General features: G+C 39.2%; 1 non-coding gene across 1 annotated transcript; it reads right to left on the bottom strand.

Annotated features, from left to right (window-relative positions):
* Positions 1-3,314: 3,314 nt before the first annotated feature.
* Positions 3,315-3,422, bottom strand: LOC112714045 (small nucleolar RNA R71). The gene has a single exon (XR_003159001.1). It is a non-coding gene; the product is annotated as a small nucleolar RNA R71 (small nucleolar RNA).
* Between the last annotated feature and the right edge of the window lie 17,441 nt (positions 3,423-20,863).

Genomic DNA, 20,863 nt, shown 5'->3' with positions numbered 1-20,863 from the left:
TGGCGTTTAACTCCAAGAGAAGCCTCTGCACGTGTAAAGCTCAAGCTCAGCCCAAGTACACACCAAAGTGGGCCCCGGAAGTGGATTTCTGCACTTAGACTTATTTTTGTAAACCCTAGTAGCTAGTCTAGTATAAATAGGACTTTTTACTATTGTATGAAGGGTCTTTTTCCCTATTTTTGAATTCATATCACATTTGGGGGCTGGCCATTCGGCCATGCCTGGACCATCACTTATGTATTTTCAACGGTGGAGTTTCTACACACCATAGATTAAGGGTGTGGAGCTCTGTTGTACCTCGAGTTTCAATGCAATTACTACTATTTTCTATTCAATTCAGCTTATTCTTGTTCTAATATATTCGTTGCACTTCAACATGATGAATGTGATGATACGTGACACTCATCATCATTCTCACCTATGAACGCGTGACTGACAACAACTTTCGTTCTACCTTAGACCGAGCATGTATCTCTTGGATTCCTTTATTAGAATCTTTGTGGTATAAGCTAGAACCCTTTGGCGGCCATTCTTAAGAATCTGGAAAGTATAAACCTTGTCTGTTGTATTCCGAGTAGGATTTAGGGATTGAATGACTGTGATGAGCTTCAAACTCGCGATTGTTGGGCGTGGTGACAGACGCAAAATAATCAATGGATTCTATTCCGACATGATCGAGAACTGACAGATGATTAGCCGTGCTTTGACAAGAGCATTTGGACCATTTTCACTGAGAGGATGGGAAGTAGCCATTGACAACGGTGATGCCCTACATACAGCTTGCAATGGAAAGGAGTATGAAGGATTGAATGAAAGCAGTAGGAAAGCAGAGATTCAGAAGGAACACAGTATCCCCATGCGCTTATCTGAAACCCCACCAATGAATTACATAAGTATCTCTATCTTTATTTTATTCTTTATTTATCTATTAACTTTCGAAAACCATCATAATCATTTGAATCAGCCTAATTGAGATTTACAAGATGACCATAGCTTGCTTCATACCAACAATCTCCGTGGGATCGACCCTTACACACGTAAGGTATTACTTAGACGACCCAGTGCACTTGCTGGTTAGTTGTGCGAAGTTGTGACAAAGTGTGATTCACGTTTGAGAGCGCTACCAAGTGTTTGGCGCCATTATTGATGATCACAATTTCATGCACCAAGTTTTTGGTGCCGTTGCCGGGGATTGTTCGAGTTTGAAGCCAGCGATTTTTCAAGATTCCGGCAACAACACCAAGTTTTTGGCACCGTTGCCGGGGATTGTTCGAGTTTGGACAACTGACGGTTCATCTTGTTGCTCAGATTAGGTAATTTTCTTTTCAAAAATTTTTTTTATTTGTTTTCGTTTCTCTAAAAATAATTTTTGGAAAAAAAAACCAAAAAAATTAATAAAATCATAAAAAACCAAAAATATTTTGTGTTTCTTGTTTGAGTCTAGAGTCAATTTTTAAGTTTGGTATCAATTGCATGTTTTTAAAATTTATGCATTTTTTTGAAAAATTCATGCATGGTGTTCTTCGTGATCTTCAAGTTGTTCTTGACAAGTCTTCTTGTTTGATCTTTAAATTTTCTTGTTTTGTGTTTTTTGTTATTTTTCATATGCATTTTTGCATTCATACTCTCTAAGCATTAAAGATTTCTAAGTTTGGTGTCTTTCATGTTTTTCTTTTCTTGAAAATTTTCAAAAATAAGTCTTGATGTTCATCTTGATCTTCAAAATATTCTTGGTGTTCATCTTGACATTCATAGTGTTCTTGCATGCATCATGTGTTTTGATTCATAATTTTCATGTTGTGAGTCATTATTTGTGTTTTTCTCTCTCCTCATTAAAAATTCAAAAATCAAAAAATATCTTTTCCTTATTTTGCTCATAGTTTTCAAAAATTTGAGTTGACTTAGTCAAAATTTTTTTTAAAACTTAGCTATTTCTTATTAGTCAAGTCAAATTTTCAATTTTTTAAAAATCTTTTCTTTTCAAAATCTTTTTCAAAAATCAAATCTTTTTCATTTTTCTTCTTATTTTTAGAAAATTCTAAAAATATTTTTCAAAATCCTTTTCTTATCTTTATTTTAAAAATTTCGAAAACTTTACTAACAATTAATGTGATGGATTCAAAAATTTGAAGTTTGTTACTTTCTTGTTAAGAAAGGTTCAATCTTTAAATTCTAGAATCATATCTTTTAGTTTCTTGTTAGTCAAGTAATCAATTTTAATTTTAAAAATCATATCTTTTCAAACATATCTTTTTCAAATCATATCTTTCTTCAAAATCAATTTCAAAAATCTTTTCTAACTTCCTATCTTTTCAAAATAGATTTTCAAATCTTTTTCAACTAACTAATTGACTTTTTGTTTGTTTCTTATCTTTTTCAAAACAACTTAACTACTTTTCTCTCTCTAATTTTTGAAAATTACCTCCCTCTTTTTTTTTTCAAAATTCTTTTAATTAACTAATTATTTCAAATTCTAATTTTGATTTTATTCCTTCTCTTAGTTTTCGAATTTTAACATTAATTTAAAATAAAAACAAAAATATTTTTCTTTTATTTTAAGTTAATTTTCGAAAACCCCTCTCTCTCATCTCTTTCTATTTATTCATTCATTTACCAACACTTCTCTTCATCTCAAGAATTCGAACTTACTCTTCCCCCTTGTGTTTGGATTCTTACTTTTTTCCTCTTCTATTTTTTTATTCTTCTACTAACATAAAAGAATCTCTCTACTGTGGTAAAAAGGATCCCTATTATTATTATTTTCTGTTCCCTTTTTTTTCATATGAGCAGGAGCAAGGACAAGAATATTCTTGTTGAAGCAGACCCTGAACCTGAAAGGACTCTGAAGAGGAAACTAAGAGAAGCTAAATTACAACAATCCAGGGACAACCTTATAGAAATTTTCGAAAAGGAACAGGAGATGGCAGCCGAAAATAATAATGCAAGGAGGATGCTTGGTGATTATACTACACCTACTTCTAAATTTGATGGAAGAAGCATCTCAATCCCTGCCATTGGAGCAAACAATTTTGAGCTGAAACCTCAACTAGTTGCTCTAATGCAACAAAATTGCAAGTTCCATGGACTTCTATCAGAAGATCCCTATCAGTTTTTAACTGAATTCTTGCAGATCTTTGAGACTGTTAAGACTAATAGAGTAAATCCTGAAGTCTACAGGCTCATGCTTTTTCCCTTTTGCTGTAAGAGACAAGGCTAGAACATGGTTGGACTCTCAACCTAAAGATAGCCTGGACTCCTGGGATAAGCTGGTCACGGCCTTCTTGGCTAAGTTTTTTGCTCCTCAAAAGCTGAGCAAGCTTAGAGTGGATGTTCAGACCTTCAAACAGAAAGATGGTGAATCCCTCTATGAAGCTTGGGAAAGATACAAGCAGATGACTAAAAGGTGTCCTTCTGACATGCTTTCAGAGTGGACCATTCTGGATATATTCTATTATGGTCTATCTGAGTTCTCTAAGATGTCACTGGACTATTCTGCAGGTGGATCTATTCACCTAAAGAAAACACCTGCAGAAGCTCAAGAAATTATTGACATAGTTTCAAATAACCAATTCATGTACACTTCTGAGAGGAATCCTGTGAATAATGGGACGCCTCAGAGGAAGGTAGTTCTTGAGATTGATGCTCTGAATGCCATATTGGCTCAGAACAAAATGTTGACTCAGCAAGTCAACATGATTTCTCAAAGTCTGAATGGATGGCAAAATGCATCCAACAGTACTAAAGAGGCATCTTCTGAAGAAGAAGCCTATGATCTTGAGAACCCTGCAATGGCAGAGGTAAATTACACGGGTGAACCTTATGGAAATACCTATAATTTCTCATGGAGAAATCATCCAAATTTCTCATGGAAGGATCAACAAAAGCCTCAACAAGGCTTTAATAATGGTGGAAGAAACAGGCTTAGCAATAACAAGCCTTTTCCATAATTTTCTCAGCAACAGATAGAGCATTCTGAGCAGAGCTCCTCTAGCTTAGCAAATATAGTCTCTGAGTTGTCTAAGGCCACTTTAAGTTTCATGAGTGAAACAATGTCCTCCATCAGAAATTTGGAGGCACAAGTGGGCCAGCTGAGTAAGAAAATCACTGAAACTCCTCCTAGTACTCTCCCAAGCAATACTGAAGAAAATCCAAAAAGAGAGTGCAAGGCCATTGATATAATCAAAATGGCCGAACCTAGAGAGGAAGGGAAGGACGTGAATCCCAATGAGGAAGACCTCATGGGACATCTCCCAGACAAGAAGGAGTTTCCTATTTAGGACCTAAAGGAATTTGAGACTCATATAGAGACCATAGAGATTCCTTTAAACCTCCTTCTCCCATTCATGAGCTCTAAAAACTATTCTTCCTCTGAAGAGGATGAAGACGTAACTGGAGAGCAAGTTGCTCAATATCTAGGAGCTATCATGAAGCTAGATGCCAAGTTGTTTGGTAATGAGACTTGGGAAGATGCACCTTCCTTGCTCATTAGTGAACTAGATACATGGGTTCAGCAAACTTTACCTCAAAAGAAACAAGATCCTGGTAAATTCCTAATGCCCTATAGGCACCATGACCTTTAAGAAGCCTCTGTGTGACCTGGGGTCAGGTATAAATCTTATGCCACTCTCTGTAATAGAGAAACTAGGGATCTTTGAGGTACAGGCTGCCACATTCTCATTACAGATAGCAGACAAGTCAGTAAGACAAGCTTATGGATTGGTAGAGGACGTGTTAGTAAAGGTTAAAGGCCTTTATATCCCTGCTGATTTCATAATCTTAGACACTAGGAAGGAGGAGGATGAATACATCATCCTTGGAAAATCCTTCCTAGCCACAGCAGGAGCTGTGATTGATGTTGACAGAGGAGAGCTAGTCCTTCAATTAAATGGGGACTACCTTGTGTTTAAAGCTCAAGGATATTCCTCTGCAACCATGGAGAGGAAGCATGAAAAGCTTCTCTCAATACAGAGTCAAACAAAGCCCCCACAATCAAACTCTATGTTTGGTGTTGGGAGGCCACAACCAAAACTCTAAGTTTGGTATTGAACCCCCACATTCAAACTCTAAGTTTGGTGTTGGGAGTCCACAACATTGACCCAATCACCTGTAAAGCTCCATGAGAGCACACTGTCAAGCTAGTGACATTAAAGAAGCACTTATTGGGAGGCAACCCAATTTTTATTTATCTAATTTTATTTTTATTTTATTTTTTATTTTATGTTTAATTAGGTTCATGATCATGTGGAGTCACAAAACAAATACTAAAATTAAAAATAGAATAAAAAACAGCAGAAGAAACAGCACACCCTGGAGGAAGAGCTTGCTGGCGTTTGAACGCCAGTAAGGAGCATCTGGTTGGTGTTCAACGCCAGAACAGAGCACCAATCTGGCATTGAATGCCAGAAACAAGCAACAATCTGGCATTTAAACGCCAGGATTACACCCTGAGGAGAGCTGGCATTAAACGCCAGAAACAAGCATGGAACTGGCGTTAAACGCCAGAAACAAGCATGGAACTGGCGTTCAACACCAGAAACATGCTGCAGACTAGCATTGAACGCCCAAAACAAGCATAAAACTGGCGTTTAACACCAGAAACAAGCATCAATCTGGAGTTAAACGCCAAGATTGCATGCAGAGGGCATTTTACACGCCTCATTGGTGCAGGGATGATAATCCTTGACACCTCAGGATCTGTGGACCCCACAGGATCCCTACCTACCTCAATTTACCTTCTCTCTTCTTCACACAAGCCAATAACACTCTTCCCCAAAAACCCTTCACCAATCACCTCAATCTCTCTTCCCCATCACCTCTTCACCACTCACATCCATCCACTCTTCCCCCATAAACCCCACCTACCTTCAAATTCAAAACCACTTTTCCACCCAAACCCACCCAATATGGCCGAACCTTAACCCCTCTCCCTCCACTGTATAAACCCCTCTATCCTTTTTCATTTTCTCACAACACAACCCTCTCTTCTCCCCCTTGACTAAACCCACACATCTCTCCCTCTCCTCTATATCTTCTTCTTCTACTTCTCTTCTTTCTTCTCTTGCTCGAGGGCGAGCAATATTCTAAGTTTGGTGTGGTAAAAGCATAGCTTTTTATTTTTCCATAACCACTTATGGTTCGGGGGAAATACTTAGATTTCAGTCCAAAAAATGTGAGGTTGGCATTCAACTTGCCTCTGATGCAAGAAGATGCACGCCCCTACACTAGAAGGGTCAACTTTGATCAAAGGTTGGACCAAGTCCTTATGGACATATGTGTGGAAGGAGCTCAATGGAAAAGAGACTCAAAAGGCAAGCCGGTTCAATTAAGAAGACTGGACCTAAAGCCTGTGGCTAGAGGATGGTTGGAGTTCATCCAACGCTCCATTATTCCCACTAGCAACCGATCCGAAGTTACTATGGATCGGGCCATCATGATCCATAGCATCATGATTGGAGAGGAAGTAGAAGTTCATGAAGTCATCTCTCTTGAATTCTACAAAATAGCCGAAAATTCCTCCACCATGGCAAGGCTAGCTTTTCCTCATCTTATTTTTCATCTATGCTACTCAGCTGGAGTTATCATAGAAGGAAACATTCTCATTGAAGAGGATAAGCCCATCACTAAGAAGAGGATGGAACAAACAAGAGAGCCCATTCATGGATCCCAAGAGACACATGAGGAAGCTCATCATCAAGAAATCCCTGAGATGCCTCAAGGGATGCATTTTCCTCCAAATAACTATTGGGAACAACTCAACACTTCTCTAGAAGACTTGAGCTATAACATGGACCAACTAAGGGTGGATCACCAAGAGCACTCCATCATTCTCCATGAGATTAGAGAAGATCAAAGAGCAATAAGGGAGGAGCAACAAAGGCAAGGAAGAGACATTGAAGAGCTCAAGGACATTATTGGTCCTTCAAGGAGAAGGCGCCACCATCACTAAGGTGGACTCACTCCTTGTTCTTATTTCTTTGTTTTTCAGTTTTTATGCTATATGTTTGTCTATGTTTGTGTCTTTATTAGATGATCATTAGTGCCTAGTATCTATGTCTTAAGGCTATGAATAATTCCATGAATCCTTCACCTTTCTTAAATGAAACATGTTTTTAATACAAAAGAACAAGAAGTACATGAGTTTCGAATTCATCCTTGAATTTAGTTTAATTATATTTATGTGGTGACAATACTTTTTGTTTTCTGAATGAATGCCTGAACAGTGCATATTTTTTATCTTGTTGTTTATGAATGTTAAAATTGTTGGCTCTTGAAAGAATGATGAACAAGAGAAATGTTATTGATAATCTGAAAAATCATAAAATTGATTCTTAAAGCAAGAAATAGCAGTGAAGAACAAAGCTTGCAAAAAAAAAGAAAGTGGCAAAAAAAATATAAAAGAAAAAGAAAAAGCAAGCAGAAAAAGCCAATAGCCCTTAAAACCAAAAGGCAAGGGTAAAAAGGATCCAAGACTTTGAGCATCAATGGATAGGAAGGCCCAAGGAAACAAATCCAGGCCTAAGCGGTGGTGCACGAAATTGTGATCATCAACAATGGCGCCAAAAACTTGGTAGCACTCTCAAACGTGAATTACACTTTGTCACAACTTCACACAACTAACCAGCAAGTGCACTGGGTCGTCCAAGTAATAAACCTTACGCGAGTAAGGGTCGATCCCACGGAGATTGTTGGTATGAAGCAAGCTATGGTCATCTTGTAAATCTCAGTTAGGCGAATTCAAATGGTTTATAATGGTTTTCGAAAATACTAATAAATAAAGTATAAAATAGATAAAAGAGATACTTATGTAAATCATTGGTGGGAATTTCAGATAAGTGTATGGAGATGCTTTGTTCCTGTTGAATCTCTGCTTTCTTACTACCTTCCTTCAATCCTTCATACTCCTTTTCATGGCAAGCTGTATGTAGGACATCACCATTGTCAATGGCTATATCCCATCCTCTCAGTGAAAAAGGTCCAAATGCTCTTGTCACAGCACGGCTAATCATCTGTCGGTTTTCGATCATGTCGGAATAGAATCCATTGATTCTTTTGCATTTGTCATCACGCCCAACAATCGCGAGTTTGAAGCTCGTCACAGCTATTCAATCCCTGAATCCTACTCAGAATACCACAAACAAGGTTTAGACTTTCCGGATCCTCAAGAGTGGCCGCCAAAAGGTTCTAGCTTATACCACGAAGATTCTGGTTAGAGAATCCAAGAGATACTTCCTCGTTCTAAGGTAGAACGGAAGTGGTTGTCAATCACGTGTTCATAGGTGAGAATGATGATGAGTGTCATGGATCATCACATTCATCATGTTGAAGTGCAACGAATATCTTAGAATAAGAATACGCTGAATTGAATAGAAAATAGTAGTAATTGCATTAAAACTCGAGGTACAGCAGAGCTCCACACCCTTAATCTATGGTGTGTAGAAACTCCACCGTTGAAAATACATAAGTGATGGTCCTGGCATGGCCGAATGGCCAGCCCCCATAAACGTGATCAAAGGATCATAAGGTAATCCAAAAATAATCCAAATATGTCTAATACAATAGTAAAATGTCCTATTTATACTAGACTAGTTACTAGGGTTTACAGAAATAAGTCTAATGCAGAAATCCACTTCCAGAGCCCACTTTGGTGTGTGCTTGGGCTGAGCTTGAGCTTTACACGTGCAGAGGCTTCTTTTGGAGTTAAACGCCAAGTTGTAACATCTGTTTGGCGTTTAAATCTGGTTTGTGACATGTTTCTGGCATTTTACTCCAGAATACAGCATGAAACTAGCGTTGAATGCCAGTTTGCATCGTCTTGATTCTAAAAAAGTATGGACTATTATAAATTGCTGGAAATCTCTAGATGTCTACTTTCCAACGCCGTTGAGAGCGCGCTATTTGGAGTTTTGTAGCTCCAGAAAATCCATTTCGAGTGCAGGAGGTCAGAATCCAACAACATCAGCAGTCCTTTGTCAGCCTTCAATCAGAGTTTTGCTCAGGTCCCTTAATTTCAGCCAGAAAATACTTGAAATTATAGAAAAACACAAAAACTCATAGTAAAGTCCAGAAATGTGAATTTTGCATAAAAACTAATGAAAACATCCCTAAAAGTAGCTAGATCCTACTAGAAACTACCTAAAAACAATGCCAAAAAGCATATAAATTATCTGCTCATCACAACATCAAACTTAAATTGTTGCTTGTCCCCAAGCAACTAAAAATCAATTAGGATAAAAAGAAGAGAATATACTATAAATCTCAAAATATCAATGAAGATTAGTTCTAATCAGATGAGCGGGACTTGTAGCTTTTTGCTTCTGAACAGTTTTGGCATCTCACTTTTTCCTTTGAAGTTTAGAATGATTGGCATCCATAGGAACTTAGAATTTCAGATAGTGTTATTGATTCTCCTAGTTAGGTATGTTGATCCTTGAACACAGCTACTTTTATGAGTCTTGGCCGTGGCCCTAAGCACTTTGTTTTCCAATATTACCACCGGATACATAAATGCCACAGACACATGACTGGGTGAACCTTTTCAGATTGTGACTCAGCTTTGCTAAAGTCCCCAGTTAGAGGTGTCCAGAGTTCTTAAGCACACTCTTTTTGCTTTGGATCACGACTTTAACCACTCAGTCTCAAGCTTTTCACTTGGACCTGCATGCCACAAGCACATGGTTGGGGACAGCTTGATTTAGCCGCTGATGAGCGGATATTTTGTACGCTTTTTGGGGGTAATTTCATGTAGATTTTAGTATGTTTCAGTTAGTTTTTAGTAAAATAATATTAGTTTTTAGGCAAAAATCATATTTCTGGACTTTACTATGAGTTTGTGTGTTTTTCTGTGATTTCAGGTATTTTCTGGCTGAAATTGAGGGAGCTGAGCAAAAATCTGACTTAGGCTGAAAAAGGACTGCTGATGCTGTTGGATCCTGACCTCCCTGCACTCGAAATGGATTTTCTGGAGCTACAGGAGTCCAATTGGCGCGCTCTCAACGGCGTTGGAAAGTAGACATCCAGGGCTTTCCAGCAATATATAATAGTCCATACTTTGAGCGAGGATAGACGACGTAACTTGGCGTTAAACACCAAGTTCATGCTGCTGTCTGGAGTTAAACGCCAGAAAAACGTCATGATCCGGAGTTGAACGCCCAAAACACGTCATAACCTGAAGTTTGACGCCAAGAAAGGCCTTTGCACGTGGAAAGCTTTAGTCTCAGCCCCAGCACACACCAAGTGGGCCCCAGAAGTGGATTTCTGCACCAATTATCTTAGTTTATTCATTTTCTGTAACCCTAGGTTACTAGTTTACTATTTAAACAACTTTTACAGACATTTCTTGTACCTCATGACATTTTCAGATCTGAATTACATACTCTTTGACAGCATGAGTCTCTAAACCCCATTGTTGGGGGTGAGGAGCTCTGCAGCGTCTCGATGATTTAATATAATTCCTTTGTTTTCCATTCAAACACGCTTGTTCTTATCTAAGATGTTCATTCGCGCTTAACTGTGGAGAAGGTGATGATCCGTGACACTCATCACCTTCCTCAACCCATGAACGTGTGCCTGACAACCACCTCCGTTCTACATCAGACTGAATGAATGTCTCTTAGATTCCCCAACAGAATCTTCGTGGTATAAGCCGGATTGATGGCGGCATTCATGAGAACCCGGAAAGTCTAAACCTTGTCTGTGGTATTCCGAGTAGGATTCCGGGATTGAATGACTGTGACGTGCTTCAAACTTTAACCTGCTGGGCGTTAGTGACAGACGCAAAAGAGTGATTCTATTCCAGTAGGAGCGGGAACCAACCGGTGATTAGCCGTACTGTGACAGAGTGCGTGCATAGTTTTCACTGCGAGGATGGGAAGTAGCCATTGACAACGGTGACACCCTACATAGAGCTTGCCATGGAAGGAACCTGCGTGTGAGAAGAGGATTTCAAGGAAGAGTTGAAGTCAGAGGACAAAGCATCTCCAAAACTCCAACATATTCCCCAGTACTGAAAATCAAGTAACTCTATTATTTTAACTTACAATTTTATGAAATTTGTAGTTTGGCTTTTTACAAATAAATCCAAATAACTTCTTTAGCCTCCTGACTAAGATTAATAAAATAAGCATTGATTGCTTCAAACTAATAATCTCTGTGGATTCGACCCTTACTCACGTAAGGTATTACTTGGACGACCCAGTACACTTGCTGGTTAGTTGAACGGAATTGTGTCCACTCATGCCAATTTCTTAAATTCCATAATTTTACAATGATACCAAAAGGCACAAAATAGTGATCACAATTTCGTCCACCAGCCGCTTAGGCCTGGATTTATTTCCTTGGGCCCTCCTATCCATTGATGCCTTGGATCCTTTTTACCCTTGCCTTTTGGTTTTAAGGGCTAATGGCTTTTTCTGCTTGCTTTTTCTTTTTCTTTCTATTTTTTTCGCAAGCTTTGTTCTTCACTGCTTTTTCTTGCTTCAAGAATCAAATTTATGATTTTTCAGATCATCAATAACATTTCTCTTTTTCATCATTCTTTCAAGAGCCAACAATTTTAACATTCATAAGCAAGTGCACTGGGTCGTCCAAGTAATAAACCTTACGCGAGTAAGGGTCGATCCCACAGAGATTGTTGGTATGAAGCAAGCTATGGTCATCTTGTAAATCTCAGTTAGGCGGATTCAAATGGTTTATAATGGTTTTCGAAAATACTAATAAATAAAGTATAAAATAGATGAAAGAGATACTTATGTAAATCATTGGTGGAAATTTTAGATAAGTGTATGGAGATGCTTTGTTCCTGTTGAATCTCTGCTTTCCTACTACCTTCCTTCAATCCTTCATACTCCTTTCCATGGAAAGCTATATGTAGGGCATCACCGTTGTCAATGGCTACATCCCATCCTCTCAGTGAAAAAGGTCCAAATGCTCTTGTCACAGCACGGATAATCATCTGTCGATTCTCGATCATGTCGGAATAGAATCCATTGATTCTTTTGCGTTTGTCATCACGCCCAACAATCACGAGTTTGAAGCTCGTCACAGCCATTCAATCCCTGAATCCTACTTAGAATACCACAGACAAGGTTTAGACTTTCCGGATCCTCAATAGTGGCCGCCAAAGGGTTCTAGCTTATACCACGAAGATTCTGGTTAGGGAATCCAAGAGATACTTGCTCGTTCTAAGGTAGAATGGAAGTGGTTGTCAATCACGCGTTCATAGGTGAGAATGATGATGAGTGTCACAGATCATCACATTCATCATGTTGAAGTGAAACAAATATCTTAGAATAAGAATAAGCTGAATTGAATAGAAAATAGTAGTAATTGCATTAAAACTCGAGGTACAGCAGAGCTCCACACCCTTAATCTATGGTGTGTAGAAACTCCACCGTTGAAAATACATAAGTGATGGTCCCGGCATGGCCGAATGGCCAGCCCCCATAAACGTGATCAAAGGATCATAAGGTAATCTAAAAATAATCCAAAGATGTCTAATACAATAGTAAAATGTCCTATTTATACTAGACTAGTTACTAGATGCTGTTGGATTCTGACCTCCCTGCACTCGAAATGGATTTTCTGGAGCTACAAAACTCCAAATGGCGCTCTCTTAACGGCGTTGGAAAGTAGACCTCCAGAGCTTTTCAGAAATATATAATAGTCTATACTTTATTTGAGTTTAGATGACGCAAACTGGCATTCAACGCCAGTTCCATGCTGCATTCTGGAGTAAAACGCCAGAAACACATCACAAACCAGAGTTAGACGCCAAAAATACGTTACAACTTTGCGTTTAACTCCAAGAGAAGCCTCTGCACTTGTAAAGCTCAAGCTCAGCCCAAGTACACACCAAAGTGGGCCCCGGAAGTGGATTTCTGCACTTAGACTTATTTCTGTAAACCCTAGTAGCTAGTCTAGTATAAACAGAACTTTTTACTATTGTATTAAGGGTCCTTTTCCCTATTTTTGAATTCATATCACATTTGGGGGCTGGCCATTCGGCCATGCCTGGACCATCACTTATGTATTTTCAATGGTGGAGTTTCTACACACCATAGATTAAGGGTGTGGAGCTCTACTGTACATCGAGTTTCAATGCAATTACTACTATTTTCTATTCAATTCAGCTTATTCTTGTTCTAAGATATTCGTTGCACTTCAACATGATGAATGTGATGATCCATGACACTCATCATCATTCTCACCTATGAACGCGTGACTGACAACCACTTCCGTTCTACCTTAGACTCTGCGTGTATCTCTTGGATTCCTTAATCAGAATCTTCGTGGTATAAGCTAGAACCCTTTGGCGGCCATTCTTGAGAATCTGGAAAGTCTAAACCTTGTTTGTGGTAATTCCGAGTAGGATTCAGGGATTGAATAACTGTGACGAGCTTCAAACTCGCAATTGTTAGGCGTGGTGGCAGACGCAAAAGAATCAATGGATTTTATTCCGACATGATCGAGAACCGACAGATGATTAGCCGTGCTCTGACAAGAGCATTTGGACCATTTTCACTGAGAGGATGGGAAGTAGCCATTGACAACGGTGATGCTCTACATACAGCTTGCCATGGAAAGGAGTATGAAGGATTGAATGAAAGCAGTAGGAAAGCAGAGATTCAGAAGGAACACAGTATCCGCATGCACTTATCTGGAACTCCCACCAATGAATTACATAAGTATCTCTATCTTTATTTTATGCTTTATTTATCTATTAAATTTCGAAAACCATCATAATCATTTGAATCAGCCTAACTAAGATTTACAAGATGACCATAGCTTGCTTCATACCAACAATCTCCATGGGATCGACCTTTACTCACGTAAGGTATTACTTGGACAACCCAGTGCACTTGCTGGTTATTTGTGCGAAGTTATGACAAAGTGTGATTCACGTTTGAGAGCGCTACCAAGTCTTTGGCGCCATTATTGATGATCACAATTTCGTGCACCAGTGTCCTTGGGATTAAATTTAGTATTTAAGGGATTAAATTTAGTATTTAAGAGACCTCAACCTGTCCACTTTCTCTGTTTAGTATTTAAGGGATTAAATTTATGTTATTCTGACTTTTAATTATCATATTCACACAACATACACGTTTTTCACTTTGTATTTTATTTCAGTATGAGTTTCTAAACCTCTTAGGTTGAGGGGAGGAGCCCTGTTGAGTTTTATAAATTAATAAAAGTACTACTGTTTCTCTTTGATCCCTGTTTAATTAATTCTAAAATGTATATTTGTACTTTAACGTGGTGAGTAGGATGATCAGTGACAATCAACTTTATTCATCATATTAAGACAAACGTGCCTAACAAACACCCACGTCTATATGGGTTCAGAGTGCGTTTTTCATCGGACAATGGTGAACCAACAGCTTGAATATACGTCACTCAGCCGGCTAATCCAATACTTCATTGTATTTCCGAGGAGATTAGGGTCTCTGTGGTAGAGCTTAGAACCCAAGGTGCAGCATTCTCTGATCCGGAAGATCCGACGTTGTCTATGGTATTTTGAGTAGGATCATTAAGGATAATGGATTGTATGAGCTTCACCCTCAATCAGAATGGATCCGCACTAAACCTAGGGTTTAGATCTGCAGGAGTATTGGCAGCTACTCAAACCAGTGTCAATTACATACAGCCTGCTGATGTGTGGAAAACGATCCAACACAAAACTCACCGGCAAGTGTACCGGGTCGCATCAAGTAATAAAACTCACGGGAGTGAGGTCGATCCCACAGGGATTGAAGGATTGAGCAATTTTAGTTTAGTGGTTGATTTAGTCAAGCGAATCAAGTATTGGTTGAGTGATTTTGTATCCAACAGTAAGTAAATAGCAAGAAATGTAAAAGGAGAGGGATGAATTGCAGAAATTAAAAAGAACTGAAAGTAAAAGAGCTGAATCTTAAAGAACAAGAAATTAAATGACTGAAACTTAAAGTGCAAGAAATGTAAATTGCAGTAACATAAAGTGCAAGAAATATAAATTGCTTGAATGGAAAAAGGGATTTGAGGACTGGGAATTCAGAAATTAAGCAAGGGAAATTTAATTGCAGCAATTAATAAAGCAGAAGATGAATTGAAAGTAACTAAGATTCAAACAGAAAGTGAAAATGTAATGGTTCAGCAGAAGAACCGAAAAGAAAATTAGAACTCAGGGCTCCAGAGACTAGATAGCAGAGTCTAAATCTCAATTGCCCTTCCCAGATCCAAGTTCACAAGGCAATTAACGAGAAATTAAAGAGGAAGCAGTAAAGGAATTGGGATTCAATTCAATTATGTAGCAGAGAAATTAAAGATTGCAGCAGTGAAGGAAATGGAATTGAACTCAATTATGCAGAAAGGAAATTAAAGAGATCTTGAATGGAGATTGAGACAGAAATTCCTCAATTCTTCACACCCAAGACTCAAACAAGAAAAGTAAAAAGTGCTCAAGCAAGAACGAGGAAGAAGAGAGATCAATTCTGCTTCCCAATTCTCTAAAATCTCAGTTCCAAGCTCTCAAAATCAAGTCTGAAGATGTGAAAAAATTCAAAAATAAAAAAGAAGGTCAAAAGGTCCAAAAAGAGATCTCCTAATTACTTCAAACTATCTCCTATTTATACACTTTCTATTCTTGGATTTTGGAATTTGGATGGGCTTTTGATTTGGTGAAGAAATGAATTAAATTGGATTTTTAATCCAATTTTCAGCCCTTGAGGAAGTAGCTTCCAGGAGGCTGCCCTGCCCTTGTGGAGGGCAGAGCAGGAAATGGTGTGTGCGGCCCTCGTTACATGCGTGCTTGGTGTGTTCAAGATGCTGCAGGATACTACCCTGCCCTTGTGGAGGGCAGGCAGAGTTGTCATGGTGCGCCAAGCTGTCTGTGCATGCGTGCTTGCTGGCCGAGACTCCCTTGGTGCGAGTCAGTGTTGTGCGCTGGCCATGCACCACAAAATGCTGCCCTGCCCTTGTGGAGGGCAGGGCAGTGTGCCAATGTTGAAGTCCCACGTTCGAAACTCGGTGGAGGCACATGCTGCTCCTTTTTCCTTGGTTTTCTTGGCACCAAAGTAGCGCCTAGTTCCTTGCTTCCTCATGGTGCCGTGTTCGATTCTTGGAGATTGAAAGCAAGCCAATTTTTTGCTTGTTTTCCTTGTGTTTGAGTGCTACTCCTTTCCTCTTTGTTCTTGGGTTCGAAACCCATAGGAATCACTAGGAAGCAATTTCCTTTGAATTATTCTTGGATGAAGCCCGATATTGCTCTTGAGGAGGGCAGGGCAGAGTTTTAGCTTCCTTTGGTCCTTGGCATCAAATTGTGCTCCGCCCTTGTTGTGGGCAGGGCAGTGATGCTTTTCAAGGCTTGGTTCAATATGCTGCTCTCCTGGAGGGCAGTGTGCTCTTGTGAAGGGCAGTGTTTGCCTCCTCCTACTATGTTGCACCACACTTCTCATTTCTTGGCCACACTTCTTAAGCCACGTTTTTCTTCTTTTCTTCCTTTCTTCACCTACAAGAAACCAAAACAACCAATCAAAGTATCTCTAAACTCATAAGGTTTATAATTCATTAAAAATCAATTAATTTTTTTCTCAAACCTCATGATTTAGCATCAATTTAATGGTGGTTGTTTGATTTAAAGAAGTTATGCATTTTCATTCCAAATCACTTACTTAGGATGCAGGAAAGTGCATAAAGACTAATGAAACAAGTGAAATTAGCTTGAAAATGGGTATATGATGACCTGTCATCACCTGCCATTGAAGAAATCACTCATAAGCAAAGAAAGCAGCAATACCAGAGTAAATTCAAAAATACAAAGCAACTCCAATCCTCAACTCTATTCCTATCATAGATTCGAATTCAGTATTCTTAACATACATTACTCATACAACTTTAAACCAATGACCTTTTGATCTGCCTGACTAAGATTTGCAAGATAACCATAGTTTGCTTCAAACCACAATCCTCGTGGGATCGACCCTAACTCGCTCAGGTCTTACTTGGATGACCCAGTCAACTTGCTGGTACTGGTATACGAAGGTGTAGGGATTCGTACGTGCCAGGCTATCAGAAATAGGGTATATAATTCTGACTTCCCATAGTTTCATTACCTCTTTTTGGACCACCTCTTTCATAGTTGGATTAAGTCTCCTTTGTGGTTGCACAATGCTGCACAAAATTGTGATCTCAGTGGTGCCAACAACTTGGTACGCACAATTGTAATATCACTCTTTTTCACAACTTCGCACAACTAACCAGCAAGTGCACTGGGTCGTCCAAGTAATAAACCTTACGTGAGTAAGGGTCGATCCCACGGAGATTGTCGGCTTGAAGCAAGCTATGGTCATCTTGCAAATCTCAGTCAGGCGGATTCAAATGGTTATGGAGTTTTAATAATTTAAAAGATAAATAAAACATAAAATAAAAGATAGAGATACTTATGCAATTCATTGGTAGGAATTTCAGATAAGCGTATGGAGATGCGTTGTTCCTTCTGAATCTCTACTTTCGTATTGCCTTCATCCAATCCTTCATACTCCGTTATATGGCAAGCTGTATGTTGCGTGTCACCGTTGTCAATGGCTACTTCCCGTCCTCTCAGTGAAAATTGTCCTCTCGGTTTTCCGCATGGCTAATCAACTGTTGGTTCTCAATCGTGTAGGAATAGGATTTACTATCCTTTTGCATCTATCACCACGCCCTACAGTCGCGAGTTTGAAGCTCGTCACAATCATCCCATCCCAGATCCTACTCGAAATACCACAGACAAGGTTTAGACTTTCTAGATCTCAAGAATGCTGCCAATTGATTCAAGCTTATACCACGAAGACTCTGATCTCACGGAATGGAAGGCGCTGTTCTCAGGAGAGGCAACCATACGTCGTGGACCCAGGAATTCAAGAGATACATACTCTAGCTTTCGCAGGTAGAACAGAGGTGTTTGTCAGGCACGCGTTCATAAGTGAGAATGGAAATGAGTGTCACGGATCATCACATTCATTAGGTTGAAGTGCAAATGAATATCTTAGAATAAGAATAAGCATGAATTGAATAGAAGAACAATAGTACTTTGCATTAATACTCGAGGAACAGCAAAGCTCCACACCTTAATCTATGGTGTGTAGAAACTCCACCGTTGAAAATACATAAGTGATAATGGTCCAAGCATGGCCGAATGGCCAGCCCCCATAAAAGTCTAAGATAGCATAAAACTAATTAAAGATCCCTAATACAATAGTAAAATGTTCTATTTATACTAAACTAGTTACTAGGGTTTACAGAAATAAGTAAATGATGCAGAAATCCACATCCGGGCCCACTTGGAGTGTGCTTGGGCTGAGTATTGAAGCTTTCACGTGTAGAGGTCTTCCTTGGAGTTAAATGCCAGTTTGTAACTTGTTTCTGGCGTTTGACTCTAGCTTGCGACTTGTTTCTGGCGTTTAACGCCAGAATAGGGCAGAAAGCTGGTGTTGAACGCCAGGTTGCATCATCTAAACTCGAACAAAGTATGGACTATTAAATATTGATAGAAAGCCCTGGATGTCTATTTTTCAACGCAATTGAGAGAGCACCATTTGGACTTTTGTAGCTCCAAAAAGTCTATTTCGAGTGCAGAGAGGTCAGAAACCAACAACATCAGCAGTCCTTCTTCAGCCTTTGAATCAGATTTTTGCTCAGGTCCCTCAATTTCAGCCAGAAAATACCTGAAATCACAGAAAAACACACAAACTCATAGTAAAGTCTAGAAATGTTAATTTTGCTTAAAAACTAATAAAAATATACTAAAAACTAACTAAATCATACTGAAAACTATGTAAAAACGATGCCAAAAAGCGTATAAATTATCCGCTCATCACAACACCAAACTTAAATTGTTGCTTGTCCCCAAGCAACTGAAAACAAAATAGGATAAAAAGAAGAGAATATACAATGAATCTCACAATATCAATGAAACTTAGTTCTAATTAGATGAGCGGGGCTTGTAGCTTTTTGCTTCTGAACAGTTTTGGCATCTCACTTTATCCTTTGAAATTCAGAATGATTGGCATCTATAGGAACTCAAAATTTCAGATAGTGTTATTGATTCTCCTAGTTCAGTACATTGATTCTTGAACACAGCTACTTTATGAGTCTTGGTCGTGGCCCTAAGCACTTTGTTTTCCAGTATTACCACCAGATACATAAATGCCACAGAGACATAACTGGGTGACCCTTTTCAGATTGTGACTCAGCTTTGCTAAAGTCCCCAATTAGAGGTATCCATAGTTCTTAAGCACACTCCTTTTACTTTGGATCACGACTTTAACCACTCAGTCTCAAGCTTTTCACTTGGACCTTCATGACGCATGCACATGGTTAGTGGTGGACGAAATTGTGATCACTACAACTTCGCACAACTAATCAGCAAGTGTACTGGGTCGTCCAAGTAATAAACCTTACGCGAGTAAGGGTCGATCCCACAGAGATTGTTGGTATGAAGCAAGCTATGGTCACCTTGTAAATCTTAGTCAGGCAAACTCAAATGGTTATGAATGATGAATAAAACATAAAGATAAAGATAGAGATACTTATGTAATTCACTGGTGGGAATTTCAGATAAGCGTATGAAGATGCTTGTCCCTTCCGTCTCTCTGCTTTCCTACTGTCTTCATCCAATCCTTCTTACTCCTTTCCATGGCAAGCTGTATGCAAGGGTTTCACCGTTGTCAGTGGCTACCGCCCATCCTCTCAGTGGAAATGTTCAACGCACCCTGTCACGGCACGGCTATCCATCTGTCGGTTCTTAATCAGGCCGGAATATAATCCAGTGATTCTTTTGCGTCTGTCACTAACGCCCCTCCCTCAGGAGTTTGAAGCTCGTCACAGTCATTCAATCATCAAATCCTACTCAGAATACCACAGACAAGGTTTAGACCTTCCGGTTTCTCTTGAATGCCGCCATCAGTTCTAGCTTATACCACGAAGATTCCGGTTAAAGAATCCAAGAGATATCCACCCAATCTAAGGTAGAACGGAGGTGGTTGTCAGGCACACGTTCATAGGTGAGAATGATGATGAGTGTCACGGATCATCACATTCATCAAGTTGAAGAACAAGTGATATCTTAGAACAAGAACAAGCGGAATTGAATAGAAGAACAATAGTAATTGCATTAATACTCGAGGTACAGCAGAGCTCCACACCTTAATCTATGGTGTGTAGAAACTCCACCGTTGAAAATACATAAGTGATAGTGTGATCATTGGCCTCGGCCCCAGAGAGGGAACCAGAAGAACCAAGATGAGAATACAATAGTAAAAGGTCCTACTTATAGAAAACTAGTAGCCTAGGGTTTACATAAATGAGTAAATGACATAAAAATCCACTTCCGGGCCCACTTGGTGTGTGCTTGGGCTGAGCATTGAAGCATTTTCGTGTAGAGACTCTTCTTGGAGTTAAACGCCAGCTTTTGTGCCAGTTTGGGCGTTTAACTCCCATCCTTGTGCCAGTTCCGGCGTTTAACGCTGGAAATTCTGAGGGTGACTTTGAACGCCGGTTTTGGCCATCAAATCTTGAGCAAAGTATGGACTATCATATATTGCTGGAAAGCCCAGGATGTCTACTTTCCAACGCCGTTAAGAGCGCGCCAATTGGGCTTCTGTAGCTCCAGAAAATCTACTTAGAGTGCAGGGAGGTCAGAATCCAACAGCATCTGCAGTCTTTTTTAGTCTCCGGATCAGATTTTTGCTCAGGTCCCTCAATTTCAGCCAGAAAATACCTAAAATCATAGAAAAATACACAAACTCATATTAAAGTCCAAAAAAGTGAATTTTAACTAAAAACTAATAAAAATATACTAAAAACTAACTAGATCATACTAAAAACATACTAAAAACAATGCCAAAAA

The sequence above is a fragment of the Arachis hypogaea genome, chromosome 9 (assembly GCF_003086295.3).
Source record: "Arachis hypogaea cultivar Tifrunner chromosome 9, arahy.Tifrunner.gnm2.J5K5, whole genome shotgun sequence".
Classification (NCBI taxonomy): Eukaryota; Viridiplantae; Streptophyta; class Magnoliopsida; order Fabales; family Fabaceae; genus Arachis; species Arachis hypogaea.
Note: the sequence above shows the minus strand (reverse complement) of the source record. Positions and strands in the feature narration are given on the sequence as shown.